The sequence below is a fragment of the Dasypus novemcinctus genome, chromosome 16, assembly GCF_030445035.2.
Source record: "Dasypus novemcinctus isolate mDasNov1 chromosome 16, mDasNov1.1.hap2, whole genome shotgun sequence".
NCBI lineage: Eukaryota > Metazoa > Chordata > Mammalia > Cingulata > Dasypodidae > Dasypus > Dasypus novemcinctus.
The window spans coordinates 52,884,415-52,904,611 of record NC_080688.1 but is presented as its reverse complement, the minus strand read 5'-3'; the positions used below and the strand labels follow the sequence as shown (position 1 = coordinate 52,904,611).

General features: G+C 34.4%; 1 protein-coding gene and 1 pseudogene across 1 annotated transcript in view; both read right to left on the bottom strand.

The window, feature by feature from the left end:
• Window positions 1–20,197, bottom strand: part of KIAA1328 (KIAA1328 ortholog) — a 403,146-nt gene that overhangs the window by 209,523 nt on the left and 173,426 nt on the right. The gene's annotated exons all lie outside the window — the stretch shown is intronic.
• On the bottom strand, window positions 7,305–15,061 carry LOC139436682 (S-adenosylmethionine decarboxylase proenzyme 1-like; annotated as a pseudogene).

Below are 20,197 nucleotides of genomic sequence, written 5' to 3'. Positions count from 1 at the left end.
ATGTACTATGCTGATGTTGTTTTTATGTATTCAACCTATAATTATTTTTTTATTAACAACTTTATTTCAAATTCACAAAAAGAAAAGAACAGAAAAAGGTAGCTCAATGTGTTATGAAAACATTACTCCTAAAAAGTTTTTTCCAGGTACTTTGATTTCATCTAATTCCAACTACTAACTCAGTTGTTCCTTTGCTGTTCAGAAAGATACACAGATGTACACAGATTAGTTAAAAGACAGTCAAGGTCTCCTTATTTACGGAAAAAAATGAAGAGCAAAAAATACTTACTCAAATTCATATCTCACAAAACCAAAACACATATTCTTTTTTTACCTTTAGAATTAATATAGCACAGCTTTGCTTTTGCTACAAAAAATTACAATGTTGTTGTTAGCCATAGTCCATAAATTACATTAATTATATTTTCCCCATGTATCACCACATTCTTAACAACTTGTAGAAAAACATTCCTGTTCTTATTAACCATGATCCTTATCTACATTTGATCTTTAATTCTTAAACAATTCTTAAAACAATTCTGCAAGGTAGTTATTATAATTACCATTTTACAGATGAGAAAATGAGGTTCAGTGAAACAACAAAACTTTCCCAGGGTCACATGAACAGAACATGTGAGAGTTGGATATATGTCTCCCTCAAATCTCTAATCTTCTATTACTTGATGCTGTTGCTTTTTTTTCTCCTTGAACGTCTCTAACTCTCTAACGTGAAATATAATAAACACAGAAAACTGTACAAAACAAATATTAGCACCTCAGGAACTAATCATAAGGCTATGCCCATGTTACCATCTTCCAAGGAATAGAACGTCAGCATGCAGAAGATCCTTCCTGGCCCCTTGGAATCACTACCCTCTCCCTCTCCTTTCAAATGGAACAACCATCTTGACCTCTATGGAAATAAGTCCTCTGCTTTAAACACTTTCCTTCTTAAATATTCTATAATAGAATTCAGTTCTACCAGTTTTTTTTTAAGTATATAAATGGAATCATAGGATATATTTGTGTGTGCTTCTTTTAATCAACATTAAGTTTGTGAGATTCTTCAGTGGTGCTGCATGTAGCTGTAGTTTTTTCTTTTTCATGGCAATATAGCATGGGCTACCAAACTTTTTCTGTAAAAGGCCAGCCAATAAACATTTTAGGCTTTGCAGTTCATATGGTCTTGGTCACAACTACTCAACTCTGCTTTTGTAGTAAATTAATGGGTATGGTTGTGTTCTAGTTAAACCTTATTTATGGGCACTGAATTTCACTTGCGATAAAATATTTTTATTTTCAACCATTTAAAAATGTAAAACTATTCTTAGCTCACAGGTTGTTTAAAATCATGGGCTGGATTTGGTCCCAGGTAGTTTGCCAACTGAACTTGATGATTATATTGTGTCCTTCAAATTAAAGGATTCTATAAATATGCTAAGATATATTCAAAATCCAATAAGCAAACTGAATAATATGACAAGGCATATATATCTGTTTACATGTTATCTGTGTGATGAAAATGATTTGGATGGAGTGTATTTTCAGTAACCAACAGAATACTTAGCTGAATAGCACATAAAGGAATATATATATAGGCAAGAAAACAGCAATTTTAAAAAATTTTAGACAGGAAAATGATCTATGGGTTGTAACAGATAAAAACATTGAGTTCACAGTGTAGTATATTTGGCTTTGTCTTATTATATAAAAGGTATCACAAGTCAAGTAACTTGAGCACAATGAAGAATTTTCTAATATTGAAGGTTGGTACATTTCTGAATCAAAAGAAGGTTTTCTGGATTTTTAATATACCTTTTAAATATATGACATTTTTAAAGACACTGCATAGAAAATAAAGATGTCTTTATCACAAATATATACATATGATCTTACATACATGTATATACATACAGACAAGTGTGAAAGAACATGTGTGCATACTGTGTTATGGATTGACTTGTGTGCACCCCCCCAACACATGTTCCTAACTCCTAGGTTCTATAAATGTGAACTTATTTATAAAAAGGATCCTTGAAGATGTTATTAGTTAAGGTGAGGCCAAACTGGATCAGGATGGGCTCCAATACAATATGACTAGTTTCCTTATGAGAGAAAATTTGGACAGACACACAAACACACATACAAAAAGAGAGAAGGAGAGAGGGAAGGAGAGATGGAGAGAGCGAGAGAATCAAGAAGCCTGGCCCTTCTGATTTTGGACTTCTAGCCTACAGAAAAGTGAGACAATAAATATATTTTGTTTAAGCAAGGAGTCTGTGGTATATGAGAACATGAACACATATGCACAGTCATGTACTACTCTTATTGTAATCCAGGGTTTTCCTACGTACACACACACACACACAAACAAAACTGCAGCATTACTTTGAGAAATACTATCAACAAGCAAACAGTGACATTTTATAAATTTTTGCAAAGCATTTTTACAGGCCTGGCCATACTCTCTGCTATAGAGCAATGGGGAGAAAGGTGAACTAAACTGCAGCAATTATTTATTGCAACAGTTATTAACTTTGCATGACTAGGAAGTGATTACTTCCAATGCATTTATGAGTTGTTAACTACAAGAATTAATTAATAGCACCAATATGTCATACTGGTATTCATTTTTGATGGTAACTAATGAAGTCCTGTACTGGAAAGCATCCTATTAACAATCCACATAGTCCCACTGATAGACTTATAAAAATGAAAATCTCAGTCTTTTAACTTCAAATTTTATTTTATTGAGAAGCCAGTAGTTAAAAATCTAGATAAATATTCCTAACCCTAAAGAAATGTGTGTGTGGGGGGGGGGTGGGGGGGGGGGGAGAGGGGCAGGTCCTTCCATTTCCCACAGTATTTGAAGTTAATATAAAATAAGGCACAGAAATGAAATGTTGTATTTTTAAGGGGGGTATACTGGACCACTTGTCAAGCTGTCAAACATGTAATGCAAGAGCTGCACTGTGTGGTATGCCAAAGACTCATTCCAAATAAATGTGCTTTCTCCCCAGTGAAATTAATTAACTCTCCTATACCGGCAGATTTTGCTCAAAGATCATACTTTTCAGCAATAGGAGCTAAATACTTACAGGTGTTATATCACCAGTTATAACTTACAAACTTTTTCATTTAGTAAGACATCCAGGCAAATGAATCATCTAATTTATGAATTATTTATAAGAAATTCACAGCATGCTCCTAGCGTCATCCATGGCCTTTTCCAGGTCATATGACACCAATTAGAGCTGAATTTTAAATTATTCAATAACCTGAACTCTCTTGTCATTTAACATATAGATATCAATGCATAAACAAGTTAAATCAAATGGGCCCCAGAGGTTTAAGTGCTTCCATTGTTCAACAGCTAAAGCTGTAAGCCATCAATGGAAGAAAAAGAACAGAATATAGCAGTCAAAAACATTTGCAAGATTCTAATACTTTATTCTAGTTCGCGTAGGGATTGTAGCACAATTTAGGAATACTGAATCTAAAAGACATTAAAGTCAATAATTATAAGATTTAAAAGAATATGGGAGCTGGGAAGACAAACATTTGTTAAATGATGGAATACTACTACCAGATACCAAATGGCATATCAGCTACTAGATTATATACAGCACAGGCATGTTAAAATTTTAACAGTGATTACCAGACTCAGAAAAAGCAAAATCCCATATTCTTTAATCATTAGTATATTTCTTGAAAGATGGAATTTTCTGAGTTTCTATAAAACTGAATAGATAGCATGGAATAATGGACAATATACTAGAAATGAAATCAAAAGACCTTGGCTACTGCTACTAAGAAGTTATTATTCTAGATGTCACTTTACCTCTTTTAGGCAGTCTAGTAATTTATAAAATAGGGGCTTGACACTGATGATCTCTATGGTTTATTCTATCTATAAGAACTGAAAAATCCAGTGAGTGGGTTGTTAAATTCCAAGGAAATGAGCAAAAAAAAAGGGAGGGGGGGGGGGATGAGAAGTCAAAACAATCAATTAATTTTCAGCTATCAGAGTTTTACTAAGAGACTTACTGCAAAAATTACTCAATAATCCTTGGTTCTTTTACCCTACAAAATTCTGTTATTTTTAACAATAATGTTACTCATATACTGAAAAATTTAAATCAGTATCTTATTTTACATATCTGATGCCTAAATCTGAAAGAGATGCAATTGAAGGTTGAATAAGACAAATGCATAGTTGTGAGGACAGTCCTAAATATTGCTGAATGAATCAGTAAGTAGGGAGCAGGAGAAGCAACAATTAAATGGTTTAAAGTGTATCCTAAGGAACCTGATAGAAACTTACCTGAAAAAGTATTTAACATGTTTATTTTTTCTATGGATATTCTTTTCCCAATCTCAGTATTTAATAGGGTTAAAAAATTCTATAAATACAGGGAAAATTGCAACGTCTTGCATTGCACTGGGCTATATAAATAGGGATCTAGATGCCTATTTGGCAATGTGAAACAGCAAATTACTAGGGTACCTTTAAAGATTACTACATTTCTTTAAAATGTTCCATGAAAAGGTTTTTAAAAAGACACTATACTGAAAGACTATAAAACATGCAAGCTATATCCTCTTAGATTAGAAATAGGCAAAGATCAGGTTGTAAAACATAATACTAGAATAAAAGGCAAATGCTTCGGAATTCCTACATTGATGGGGTATTTTAAAAATCAGCTTTAGCATAAGTAACTCTCATGTTATAAACAAGGCTGGCATATTTTGAGAAATAAAGTGTTAAGTTCAGGAGATTCATGGATATTGGGAGAAAACAGGGCTTTCAAATATGTAAAGCTATTTGTATTTCCCCTCAAATCTTTTTTCATTTAACAGTGTCATACAATGTGCAGGAAAACATTCCCAAACAAACGCAGTCCTATAATTATTACGAAGTACTTAAAATAACTATTTCTCTTCTGTTCTCTGCTTTTTGGTTTTGCTCTGGTACTAAATGTGAAAAGAAAGGGTAAGGATGTTGGACATTTTGGGAGGAAAGTTCAAAAAAAAATTTTTAAGTCATTAAATGGAACATAGGAAACAAATTCTGTAACCAAAATCTTATGTATTTATCTAATAATACAAAGAAATAATATGGATAACAGTATAGATATACACATTCTGTATATCTTCCCTCTGTATAATTTTACCTAATAATGATATAAGCTGCCACCTTGGGGTAGGCAGTCAGATGGGGATCTAGAGGTATCCTCCAGATACTGTTTTATGTGCCAGGAATACAGGGCTTGATAGGACATAGTTCTAACCTTCATGGACCTCTAATTTTGGCTAAGGGGAAAGATTATGTGATAAGGGTATTAAAAGTACTATCTGCAAAGAATTGAGGAATAGTATGGAGATTAGTTTTGCCTTTAGTGAGGAAAAGGGATGCAGGAAAGATATTATTGGGATGAGACTTTTTTTAAATGATACAATGAATTAAGCAAACTTTTACTGAAGCATAAATTGTGGTACAGAAATACATCTCAACTGATTTAAGGTCAACACCATGAACGGAGAATTTATAACACCAAACCTTTCCTTTACTAAGACTTAGATTATTATCCAATCTACAGTTTTCATTTTCCTAGGCTTTGTTCATATAAATTGATACACTTTATCAACATTAGGTAGAATTCTACCTAAAAAACAAAACAACAACAAGAAAAAATAAGACCTCAAGCCAACAAATGTCATCAAATCTGCAGGAATATTGTTCAAGAACAAAATCCACTTTGAGAATTAGTCCTCAAGAAACCAGTGCACCAAAACATTAGGTGCTATGCTACTTACAGAATCACAAACTGATTACACGTTCACTGAATGCTTCTTCAGTGAAACTTTCAACATCTTGCTTAAAATAAGTCAAAACAGTGTCCCAACCACTTGATTTCAAATCAAGTATATTTTGTTTAAAAACACTAAAAAAAAAGGTGTTTCATCTATAAATACAGAAGGAACAAAACATCACGGCACCAATTTAGAAAGAATTTAAAAAAATACTGAGGACAAGAAGAAATACAATATTTAGTTAGCTTCACTGTTCTCTCTGCTGCTTAAATCCTACAGAATTTGCAAATATAGCTAAAAAATATGCCTTCTTGATAGTGTATATTTCTTGTCATTTCCCATTAAGTGACTATTTTGGAATTTCATGTTATGTTTTATGAATAGCATTCTGCTTCACTGTGAACATCTAAAAAACCTAGACAGCTCTCATTCTGAGCAGTCACTTCGTTTATCCTACCAAATCATGGTGAAAGGAACAGATGAAGTTAGAACACTATCACATGTATCACAAATCACAAAGTCACAGAACTTTAAGTCACAGGATAGGTTAGAAAATACATTCATTCTGCTTTGAATCAAAGCTTTCAGTGTATTATTAATGGAAATTAGGGGAAATGATAGCTAAAGTAAAATTCAAAGTAAATGACCCAAGCTGACTTGACTTACTGAATCCAGTACAACTTTTAAGTCAAGTCTCCCTAATAAATTTTGCAATAAACACCATTTATACTACTTAGTGAGTTAGTAAAGGCATGGTGCTCATGATAAACTAATCTCATTTACTGACTCACTGGGAAACACAGCAAGGTTTAAGATTTCCGTACAGTTCTGCCCATGTACCCTATTCTCAAGGTATAATACTCTTTATTTTTGTCACTATCTGCCAATAACAAAAAGAGACTAAATTCACTTGACAGTAAAAGAAAATTGGGACCAGGGCCCACTCACCTTTCCCTTTTGGGGTATAAGATTAGTATAAACCCACAGTATAAGAGTGTATTGCTTTATTTAAGGCGGTAACGGGAAAGGACTCCATGGTAAGGACTACAAATGGAGGAAGCAATAATGTTAAAATAATCAGCTATAATTTTCTTAAGAGGACTTAACTTGTGAAAGAAAAATAATTGCTGTTGCAAAAATATCTGTATGAAGTAGAAATTGTTTTCCATAACATTAGTGGGGAATATGTTCCAGAAACTAGAGGTAATTGGATATAAAATCCAGGTAGCAATTTAATGTAATGGTCCCAGATGCTTAGCTGAGGCCATCAGTTAATAAGGACAAAAGCCTTGTCTATGGGGGATTCTGGATGATACCTAGAGAAATATACTATGCATAAACTAAACTGAATTGTTTTCACAAGTGTTGTAAAGTTTCATGCAGTAAAAGGTTTTATTCTATCTACTTCACAGCAAAAGTGGCATAGAATACCTAAACATAGAACACAGTAGTCATGCAGGATATCTAATTCTTTAATATAATAATGTGTACAATAACTCAAAGTGATAACACTGTGATTACAACTAGGGTTTCCTGCAACTACAAGATGGTAGCTTTGGAATGCATGGGCCCCGGTATCAATAGAAAGCAGCCACTATCTTCTATAGGTGTTCTCTTTTTTCGTTTTTTTCCTTCATTTTTTGTAATCAACTCTGCTGTCCCTACTGATTCTTAGCAAAGCTGGTAAAAAATAAAGTTGTAATCATTGACATAGCACTCTGGCAATCAAGACATTTAAAACCTTCAATCTTCTGGGTAAAGAAAGCACTGTGTGACATTTAGAACTCTGCTTTATAAAAAAGGTGGTCACAAATTTTCCTGGCTTGAAGACTTCCACAACTTTTCTGATCAGGTCATCATAGGAGGTATGAGTTAAGTTTGTTTCAAAGCTAACAAAAAATTCTGGCTCTGAAGTGATGTGAATAGTCCAATAAGTTCCATCTGATTATATCCCTTTCATCAAATACCTACAAGAATTGAATAGTGTGGTATCAATGACAGAACCTAGTTTCAGATCACGCATTCCACTCTCATGAATGACATCCAGTCAAGTAAAACCATTTTTCATGTAGAACCAGTCCATAATGGCTGGGTCAAGCTCACTCATCAGAATTTCCAGTGTTTGGTTTGGCTGACTGGTTACACAACTCTCTGGGAAATCCAAAGCAGCAACAGTCAGAATTCATACATGGCAAACAATATGCTATTCTATTTGGGAAAATTGCATTAGGAAGCACTATTTCTTCCTGGACATTCCAGAGCGCGGCCCCTATGTGAGAAGGTTTAATGAAATTCTTTTGAGAAAAAAAAAAAAAGCTTTGAAATGAGTCAAACCCACTGTAATCACCAGCAAGCTTCAATTGGGGAAGCAGTGCTTTCAGTAAGAAGGCAGACCGTATGTCTTCAAAAGGAAACGTCTCTTGGAGACAAACACGCCAACTCTCAATGAGTATACAAGCTTCCTGCTAGTCATTTTTTGTCACACTTATGATTGAACATTGCACATCCTTCAAAAGTATGTCCCACTCAGATCCTGGGATGGTGTGAAGATCCCCAGATCCTTAGTTTGTGTCGGGCTACTGCTGGGAGAACCAAACTTCCAGCCTACTCTTAATCCCGTTGAAAAAAATGTGTAGCTTCTATCACTATGAGACTAGAGAACAATCAAGAACCAAAGAGAGTAAACTAAATTAAATGTTTTCTCCCACTGCTGTGGACTGTTTCAGCTGTATTACTTAAGATCAGGTTCCTTTTTTTGGCTATAATTGGCTATAATTTCTTTTTCTTCACTTTTTTGAGGTACTGGGGCCAGAGATTGAACTCAGGATCTCGTATGTGGGAAACTGGTGCTCGACCACTGAGCCATATGGACTACCCTGAGTTTTTTCATTTGTTTGCTTGTTTTGTTGTTTTGTTTTCAGGAAGCACCAGGAATCAAATCTGGGGCCTCCAGTATGGGAAGCAGGCACTCAACTGCTTGAGCCACATCCACTCCTCTTTTTGGCTACAGTTTTATATTAATTTAAATAAAAAAGGACTAATAAAATTCTCCCAGCTTTTTTTAATTTAAAAAATTAACTTTATTAAGGAATAGTTTACATACAATGAAGTGCTCCCATTTTAAGTATATATTTTGATGACTTTTGACAATAATCCAATTTATCGATTCACCTGCTGATGACTCTTGGGGTCATTTTCAGGCTTCGGCTATATAAAGCTGTTATGAACATCCCTACATAAGTCTTCATGTGCACATACAATTTAATTTCTCCCAGTTAGATACTTAGGAGTAGAATTACTGTGAGAGATGATAAAGATATGTTTAACTATCAGCAATATATGAGAATTGCCAACACTGAGTACTGCCATTCTTTTTAAGCTTACCATTCTAAAGATATACAGTATTAATTCATTGTGACTTTTATTTGCATTTCTTGGTGAGTAATGATGTTTAGCATCATTTCAGGTGATTATTGGTCATTTATATATTTTCTTTTGTAAAGTGTTTACATTTTTTTGGCTTATGTTTAGTTGTTTTTGCATTTGCTTTATCATTGAGTTTAAATGTTCTTTATGTATTCTGGCTAAAATCTTCAGAATTCTTTAGTTAGTAGTTATACAAAAAGTATATGGAAATAATAGTTACTGTTGACTGATGACTTTCCCCAAACCATTAGAAATTTTGTAGATCAAGCCAAACTGAATTTACTAAACTTACTCATTAGTCAATGTTAGTTATGTCTCAGAATAGAAGAAGGGTTAGAGGGGGATATTTGCAGGTTTTTAGGCAAGTGTGATCTCTGGAACAGGAGAGAAATTAGTGTCCAAAAAGGAGACTAAAACAAAATGGGGCAAAACAGTATCACATTATAGTATCTAAAGAAGTAGAGGATTATAAGAAGAAAGGCATGGATTCCAGTCCATAACAAAGGAAAGAGGATTAGTAAAATATAGACTGGTAAGAATTCCCTGGATTTAGCAATATGTAGGTGATTTTATTATAAATACCTAATTGGTAAGTATTAATATTAGTTAATATAAATATGTTGAAATTATAAGGAAAAACATACATCACAGATCAGATAAAAACTTGAATTTACTGAGAGAGAAAAAAAAGTATTACAAATGGCAACTCATTGGGCAAATATAAAGATTTTTTTCTAACTAAATTATGTAAATATTTAATGCAGCAACAATAACCATGTATTATTAATATATACAGAAGGAAAATGTATGGAAACAACAGCACAAAGAAATATATTACTGCAAGTTTCATATATTCTACATAATGTGAAATAATAGTATTTGAAGGCACACTACAGTAATTAAAGATTTATATTGTAAAACATAAACTCACTACAAATATGGCATAGGGGAGATAAAGAAACCCTCAAACAGCCTCAAAAAAGAGGAAAAATTTTAAAAGAACATATGGTACACAGAGAAAATCTAAAGCAATATGCTAGATTGAAACTCAAACATATCAATAATTACATTAAATGTAAATGGACTAAACACTCCAAATTAAAGGTCAAGATTTTCAGACTGATTAAAAAGGCAAGACCCAATTATATGCTATCTACAAGAAACTCACAAAATAAAAAGAAAGGGAGAGATTAAAATGAATAGAAAAAGATGTACTATGCAAACATCTATCACTAGAAAGCTGAAATGGCTATGCTAATTTTAGACAAAGTGGACTTCAGAACAAGTACAACAGCCAGGGACAAAAGGGAACATTTCATAATGATAAAGGATTCAATTAATAAGAGCATCAGAGCAATCCCAAATGTGCACTCTTCTAATAACAGAGCTTGAAAATACATGAAGCAAAAGCTAACAGAACTGAAATAAGAAACAGAATAACTGAAAATTAAAGTTAGAGATTTCAACACTTCTCTCTCCGTAAGTTACAGAGGAAGTAGACAAAAAATCAATAGGGTTATAGAGAACTTAAACAGCACTATCAACCAATTCAAATTAACTCATATTCTTTCCAAATGAACCAACTCAACCATCAAGATAAACCATGAGAAGTCTCAATAAATTAAAAAGAAATGATATTAAGGTAAAAAATAGAATGACAGAAAGTATGTGAAAGTAATCAAATATTTTCAAAATAAGTAGCACACTTCTAAATAATCCATCGATCAAAGAGGAAATCACAAGTGAAATTGGAAAATTGTATTGAATTGAAATGAACACACAACATATCAAACATAAAGATATCAAAATTTAAGGAATGCATTTAAGGCAGTGTAGAAAGGGAAATTTACAGTGTTAAACACCTATATTGGATAAAAAGAAAGATCTGAATAAAGTGAGCTTCTATAATAAGAAAAACAGGAAACTAAACCCAAAGCAATCAGGACAGAAATAATCAAGATTAGCACAGAAATGAATGAAATACAACCTGGGCAAACAGAGAAACAATGAAACCAAATCTGGTTCTTTGAGGGATCAATACAACTTACTAAACTCTAGGTAGACTGATGAAGAGAAAAGACATAAACTACCGAAGTCGGGAATGAAAGAGGCACACCACTATACATCCTAGTTATTAAAAAGATAAGAAAATCTTATGATAACCTTATGCCAATGAACTTTACAATACAGATTAAATGAACAAATTGGTTGAAAGACACAAATTACCAAAACTTATCAAGACAAAAAGAGAACACTTGAATAAAAATCCAATTTGTAACCTAAAACCTTTCCACAAAGGAAACTTCAGGCTCCCATGGCTTCACTGATAAATTAAAAATTTAAGTGAAAATTAATACCAATCTACACAAATTCTTTCATGAAATATGGGAAGGAGGAACACTTTCAATTTATTTTATGTGGCTAGCATTACCCTGATATCAAAACAAATCAAAGACATTATAAAAAACCTGGAAACCAAGATCCTTCATGAACATAGATCTAAAAATTCTTAACAAAATACTAGTAAATTAAATACAGCAACATATACAAAGGACAATATACAATGAGCAAATGGGGTTTATCTCAGAAAAGGAAGGTTGATCAAACAATTGAAAATTAATCCATGAAATTCACTATCTGAATAGATTCAAAGAAAGGCACTATGATCACGTTGATAGGCTCAAAAAAAATAAAGCATTTGATGAAATTCAACGACCATTCAGCAAATCAGAAATAGTGGAGAATTTACTCAATTTGATAAAGAACATTTATAAAATATGTGTAACTCCCATCATACTTAATGATGAAAGATAATACATTTCCCATAATATTGGGAACTAGACAAAAATGTCAACCCTATGCACATCTCATTTACATTGTATTGGGGGTCATAGCCAATCCAATAAGGAAAGAAAAAGGAAAGGCCCATAGTTTGGAAATGAAGAAATAAAACTGTCATTATGTGAAGACAACATGATCATGTATGTAGAAAACCATAAGAAATTCACAGAGATAGTCTATCAGAACTACTTACTGAGTTTAGCAAAGTCACAAAATATAAGGACAATATATACAAATAAGTTGTATTTCTATATTAGCAAAGAACCACTGGGCACTGAAACAAAAAATATTATTTATTATAACATCCCAAAACATGAAATACTTAGAGAATTAAAATTACTACTGAGAGAAATTGAAGATCTAGTATATGTAGAGATCTAGTGTATTCACGGATCAAAAAATTCAATTGGTTAAGATGATAGTTTTCTCCAAATTGATTTACAGTTACAATAAAATTCTAGTATATTCTTTTGAGGAAGTTGACATGTTTAATCTGAAATTTATATGGACATGCAAAGGAACTAGACAGGCAAAGTTGAAGGACTTACACTATCTAATTTCAAAATGTATTATAAGTCTATGTAACGAAGATATTGTGGTACAAGCATTAGGATTAGAGAGACAGATAACTGAGAAAAGGGTACAGAGTCCAGAAAAATTTTTTTATATATAATCATCTGTCTCTTGACGAAGGTACTGTATTCGCTTTCTAGTGCTATATAACACTAGGCTTAGAAGTTTAAAAGCAACATTATTTATTATCTCACATTTTCCATGGGTCAGAATACTGGGCATGGCTTAACTGAGATCCTCTGCTCAGGATTTTACAAGGCTACATAACATTGATAGGAGTTGTGGTCAAATCTGAGGTTGGGGTCCTCTTTCCAGCTCACAAAGTTGTTAGAAGAATTCATTTCCTTGCAACTGTAGAACTCATAGAAGCTTATTCTTCAAGCTCAACAGGAGAGCACTTTCAAGGTGTGGAGTGACGTGCTACATGATGTGTGGTTGGAAAAGAGGCTTAGGCACAATGAAGATTTTCAGGAAATGATTGCTTTATTCCTTACACAACCCAAAGGGTCCAAAAGAGCAGGGGAAGTGATCTTATCATGGCTGGTCCTCTGGGGAGGCTAACTGCTTGGGTCAGTGTTGGTGGATAGCAGCTCCAAATGCCCTGCTTCACGGTGGAAGAAGTGGCACATGGGCTGCCTAAGGGATGAGTAATATATATCCTAGGAGAAGTGGGCCATACTACTGAGATTCTGGCCCTGATAAAACAGTTGGAACTGCTTGCTCCCATTTTCCAGTTCAAGGTATGGTCAGGTTGTTCCATTAGAACTAACTTGCCCCTAGGCTGCAGAATGAAAACATATTGATAAACTGCACACAGTTGAAAAGGATGGGAGTAGGCAAGGACTGTGAGATGGGTGCTAGATGTGTCTGTGACTTCTTCAGCACTGGGAAGGGCCCTACTTCCTATCAAGGGTTTTCATCTAATTAAGTTAGGTTACTCAGGATAATCTCTTTGATTAATTGAAAAATCAACCGTAGTTACATATGCAAAATCCCTTCACCTTCATCGTATTCTGTCTGCTAGAAGTAAGTCACAAGTTCTCCCACTACTCAAAGGAAGGTGATTATATACTCGTGTGACACATTGGTAGTCACTAAGGGTGGATCCACTATAGCTACTAAAGTAACTCAGTGGAGAAAAGACAGGCTTTTCAACCAGTGGTTCTTGAACCATGGGATAATCATAAAGAAAAAATAAACCTCAATCCTAACTATACTTAATAAACAAAAATTAATTAAAAAGGAATTATAGATCTAAACATAAAAATTGGGAAGCAGACTTGGCCCAGTGGTTAGGGCGTCCGCCTACCACATGGGAGGTCCGCGGTTCAGAGCCCGGGGCCTCCTTGACCTGTGTGGAGCTGGCCCATGCGCAGTGCTGATGCGCGCAAGGAGTGCCCTGCCACGCAAGGGTGTCCCCCGTGTAGGGAAAGCCCCACACGCAAGGAGTGCGCCCCATGAGAGCCATTCAGCGCGAAAGGAAGTGCAGCCTGCCCAGGAATGGTGCCGCACACATGGAGAGCTGACACAACAAGATGACACAACAAAAAGAAACACAGATTCCCATGCCGCTGACAACAACAGAAATGGACAAAGAAGAACACGCAGCAAACAGACACAGAGAACAGACAACTGGGGCGGGGGGTGGGGGGAAGGGGAGAGAAATAAATAAATCTTTAAAAAAAACATAAAAATTACAGCTATAAAGTTTATAGAGTAAAACAGGAGATACTTTTTGCAGATGTAAAGTAGGCTAAGCAGGGTTGCCAGATTTAGCAAATAAAAATACAGGATTCCAAGTTAAATTATAATTCAGATATAATAATTTTCTAGCATATGTATTTCCAAATATTGCATAGGATATACAAATACTGAAAGCATCTAAGTATGTGTTATCCATGAGCTTTCTGGTTAAATAGGGCATAGACTAATTCTGGTAGAGATGAAATAATGAAGTGAGTTCATCAGTTGCATACTAGTTTTGTATTAGAACCATGATAGGATTTATGTTATTTTTAAAAGTTTATTATATGTACCCCCAAATTGTACTAAAATATCAGAAATTTTGAAAAAATAATGATTATCTAATGTAAATTACTATATGTATTAGTCTGGTTTTCTAGGAAACAGTATCTATAGGACACATCTGAAAATAATATCAAATTTAATAAAATTCTCTCACACAACCACGTGGATGCACAGGTCCACATTCTGGAAGTCAGGCTGCAAACCAGGGGCTCTGATGAAGGTCCTTGATGAGTTACGAAGAGACTGGGTGTCCAAAGTGGAGCTGGGAATTCTGTCTCTGAATGTGGAAATCACTCGCCCTTTTAAGTCCTTCAACTGATTCAATGTCACTCATTACTGATGGCAATCTCCTTGGTTGATTGTAGATGTGATCAGCCATCTACGCAATCAACTCACTGATGATTAAAGTCCATGAAATGTCATTGTATTACAATTAGCTCAGTGCTTGCTTGACCAAACAACAGGGTACCATTTCCTGGCCGAGTTGACACATTAGTCTAACCATCACACTTACTATGGAAATTACTAGTAATTCTGAGAGTCATATTCTAACCCTAATTAGCCCCTTATGGTCCACTGAAATTCCTTCCTCCCTCCTCTCCACATCTCACTCCTGTTCCCAGGCAACCACTGATCTACTCTCCATCACTACAGAATGGTTTCAATTTTCTAGAGTTTTATCTAAATACATGTATGGTATGTGCTTTTTTTATCTGGCTTATTTCTTTCAACAGAATTATTCTGAGATTCTTTCATGATGTTGTAAATATCAATAGATAATTCTTTTTGTTGTTGAGGATTAGTCTGTTGTACCACACTGGACATACCACAATTTGTTCATCCATTCAATTTTCAACAGACATTAGGGTTTTTTAAAAACAGCTTTTGGCTATTACAAATAAAGCTGATATGTACAACTCTTTGTGAGTAGGCTTATGCTTGGGCAAATGCCTAGGAATGGAATGGCTAGGCTTTAAGTAGGTGTTATGTTTAACTTTTCAAAATTATGGACCTGTTTTGCTATGTGATTGTACAATTCAACATTCTCACCAGCAGTATATTAGGGTTCCTGTTCCAAATCCTTGCAAATACTTAGAATAGTAAATCTTTATACTTTTAGCCATTTTAATAGGTATGTATTACATTGTGGTTTTAATTTGTATCTCCCTAAAGACTAATGATGTTCACCATTTCATGTCTTGACTTCCATTTATCTTTTTAGATTAAGGGTCTTACCAAATCTTTAGTCTATTTCATTCTTGAGTTATTATTGTTGAGTTTTGAGAGTTATTCATATGTTTTGGATACAAGTTTAGCACATATGTGACTTGCAAGTATTTTCCCAGAATCTGTGATTTTCATTCTCAACAGTTTAGAAGTTCTTAATTTTTATAAAATCCAATATATCAGTTTTTTTTATTTCATGAATCATGCTTTTGATGTTGAGTCTAAGAAATCTTTGCTCAGCCCAGAGTCAAAAAAAGTTTTTGTTTTTCTTAATATTTACTTCCAGAAGTTTTTAACTTCAGGTTTTACATTTAAATCTATGTTCAGTTTTGAATTGGATTTTGTCTATGGTGTGAGGTACCAGTCAAAGTGTGTTTTGTGTTAATGTGGATATAGTGTTTTGTGTTAATGTGGATATCCAACTGTGCAAGCACTATTTGTTGAACAACTTTTGCTGAACAGTTTTCAACTATCCTGAAAATCAACTAATCAAATGTGAATGAATCTAATTCTGGATACTATATTCTGTTACATCCATCTATTTGTCTATATTTAAAATACCACACTCTCTTGATTACTGCAGTTTTAAAATAAGTCTTGAAATTAGGTAGTGTTAGCCCTCCAATTGTGTTCTTTTTCTAAAATTTGCTATACTTGGTCTCTGCATTTCCATGTGAATTTCAGAATCAACTTTTCAATTTCTGCAAACAAAGTTGCTTGGATTTTGGTTGAGATACTGTCAAATCTATACAGCAATTTAGGGAGAAATGGTGTATTAACAATATTTAGTTTTCCCATTCATAAAAATGGCATATTCTTGCATGTATTATTTTTTCAAATTGGTTTGTAGAACAATAGAGATTGTTTGTAAATACGAATATTCAACTTTGGTATTAGTGCACGATTAATTTTCGTAAATGAATCTTGTACCTTGCTACACTCACATAACTTCTGGCAGTTTTTCTGTGGATTAAATTCTGTGTGTAGATCGCTGCATTATGTAGAGTGACATTTTGATTATTCCAGCTGTGAATGAAGAAAATTTTAGCCTTTTTCCAAATTGTATGTTTATTTCTTCTTACTGTCATATTGCACTGGCTAAAACCTCCAATACAATGCTGAACAGAAGCACTGAGAGAGGATAAACCTTGCCTTATTCCTGATCTTTCACCATTAAAAGCATAATGCTATCTATATATTTTTCTCAGATGACCCTAATGAGATTAAAGACATTTTGTCCTATTCTTAGTTTTTGGAGCATTTTATCATAAAGGAAGTTGGATTTCTACAAGTGATTGTTTTCATCTATTGATATGATAATATAGTTTTTCATTTTTAGTCTGCCCAGTTGGTGAATAACACTAATTGATTTTCAAATGTTAAACCAACCTTGCATTCCTGAGATAAACAACACTGGCCAGATTTTATTTTTTTATTTTACTTGTTGAATTCAAATTGCTCACATTTTATTTATTTTTGCATCAATGTTTATGAGGTATATTGTTCTGTCATTTTCTTTTCTTGTAATGTCTTTGGTTTTGTATCAGTAATGCTGACATTATATAATGAGTTGGCAAGTATTACCTCATCATGAATTTTCTGAAAAATGTGTGTAGACTCAGTATTTTTTATTAAATGGTAATTTTTGTAGAATTCACCTGTGAAGGCATCTGAGTCCAATGATTTCTTTGCAGGGAGACTTTCAGCTACAAACTCAAATACTTTTATAAAAATAGGGCTTTTAGGTTGTATAGGTTCTTCCAGTTCTTGAGTAAACTTTGGTAGTTTGTGTCTTTCAAAGAATTTGTCCCTTATATCACCTGAGTTGTTAAATTTATTGCCATAAAATTGTTCATAATATGTCCTTAACCTTTTTTTACTATCTTTAGAAACTGTACTAATATCATATATATCATTCTTGATACTGGTAATTTGTATATTCCCTTTTTTTTTCCTTATAAGTCTGTGAATAGTTTTATCCATTTTATTGAACATGTCAAAGAACCAAAGACTCTCTCCCTTTTCTTTTTTTTTTTTAAGTTTTCCATTTCACTGATTTCTGTTCTGATCTTTACTCTTTCCTCTTTCTGCTTGCCTTTGGGCTTACTTTGCTCTTATTTTTATAGTTTCTTATGGTAGTCGTTGAGATAATTGACTTGAGAACTTTCATTTTGCTGATACACAACCTTACAATAGGATAATTCAATTAGCCCCTTCCAGCCATTTTGCTACTCTTGTTATATATTTTGTTTCTACATATGTTATAAACCCCATAATAAATTAATTTTCTTAAGAATTGGCTTTTACTCTCAAGTAAATAAGAAAAATCAATTTTATACTTACAGTTACCATTCCCAGTTTACTTCATTCTTTGTGCAAATCCATGTTTCCATCTATATCATTTCTTTGTCTGAAAGACTATCTTTAACATTTCTTGGAGTGCACAGGTAAAGGTAAAAAATTCTTTCAGTTTTTGCATGTCGAAAAGTAATTCCACCTTTATTTTTGAAGGATTTTTTTTTTTAAAGATTTATTTATTTATTTAACTCCCCCCCTCCTCTGGTTGTCTGTTCTTGGTGTCTATTTGCTGCGTCTTGTTTCTTTGTCCGCTTCTGTTGTCATCAGTGGCAGGGGAAGTGTGGGCGGCGCCATTCCTGGGCAGGCTGCTCTTTCTTTTCACGCTGGGCGGCTTTCCTCACGGGCGCACTCCTTGCGCGTGGGGCTTCCCCACACGGGGGACACCCCTGCGTGGCACGGCACTCCTTGCGCGCATCAGCGCTGCGCATGGCCAGCTCCACACGGGTCAAGGAGGCCCGGGGTTTGAACCGTGGACCTCCCATATGGTAGACGGACGCCCTAACCACTGGGCCAAAGTCCGTTTCCCGAAGGATATTTTTGTTTGGTAAGAATTCTAATTGACTTTTGTTTTTGTCTTTCAGTTATTTAAAGATGTTGTACTGTCTTTTCACTAGCCATGTTTGGGAAAAAAATCTGCTTCCACCCTTTGCTTTTCCTTCTGTATATATTGTATTTTTTCTCTGGCTGCTATTAAGAATTTCTCATATCATTTGTTTTATGTAATTTGGTTATGATGTCCTTTGGAGTAGTTTTCTTCATGTTTTTTGTGCTTTTATTTCATTTATCTGCTTAAACCATGGGTTTATAGTTTTCAAAAGAGAGGGAAATCATGGGTCATCACTTTTTTTTTTCCCCTTGGCTGCCCTCTCATCCCTTGGGAGACTCAAATTATCTATCAGATCCCTGATGCTCTGTTCCTTTCTCTCACTCTTTTTGTTTTGTTTTCTGTGTTTAATATTTGATAATTTCTATTGCTATGTCTTCAACTTCAACAAGCTTTCCTTCTGCAATGTCAAATCTTTCATCTCATTTCACGTATTTGTCATCTCAGACATTTCAGTTTTAATTTCTGGAAGTTTGACTTGGGATTATATATATATATATATTCAATATTTCTACATAACTTCCTCTAACTTCCTGAACACAAGGAATATAGTTAAGTGAACTTCTTTACTGCCCTTGTCTACTAATCCTATCATCTCTATCATTCTAGGTTAAATTTTTTTTTTTCCTCCTCGTTTTGGGTCTTCTTTTCTTTTTTTTTTTTTAAAGATTTTATTTATTTTTATTTAATTCCCTTCCCTCCCTCGGTTGTCTGTTCTCTGTGTCTATTTGCTCTGTGTCTATGTGCTGCATCTTGTTTCTTTGTCTGCTTCTGTTGTTGTCAGCGGCACGGGAAGTGTGGGCGGCGCCATTCCTGGGCAGGCTGTACTTTCTTTCGCGCTGGGCAGCTCTCCTTACGGGTGCAGTCCTTGCAAGTGGGGCTCCCCTACATGGGGGACACCCCTGTGTGGCACGGCACTCCTTGTGCACATCAGCACTGCGCGTGGGCCAGCTCATCACACGGGTCAGGAGGCCTGGGGTTTGAACCGTGGACCTCCCATGTGGTAGGCGGACACCCTATCCATTGGGCCATGTCCACTTTCCAGATCTTTATTTTTTGAGCACTTTTAGGTTTACAGAAAATTAAGCAGACAGTACAGAGAGCTGGCATAAACCTCTCCTCCCGCACAGTTTCCTCTATTACAAACATCTTGCATTACTGGGGCACATTGTAACAATTGATGAACCAATGCTGGCGCATTATTATTAACAAAAGTTCATAGCTTACACTCTTTGTCTTGTGTTGTACAGTTCTAGAGGATTTGACAAATGCATAATATCATGTATTTACCATTACAGCATCATACAGAATAGTTTCACTACACTA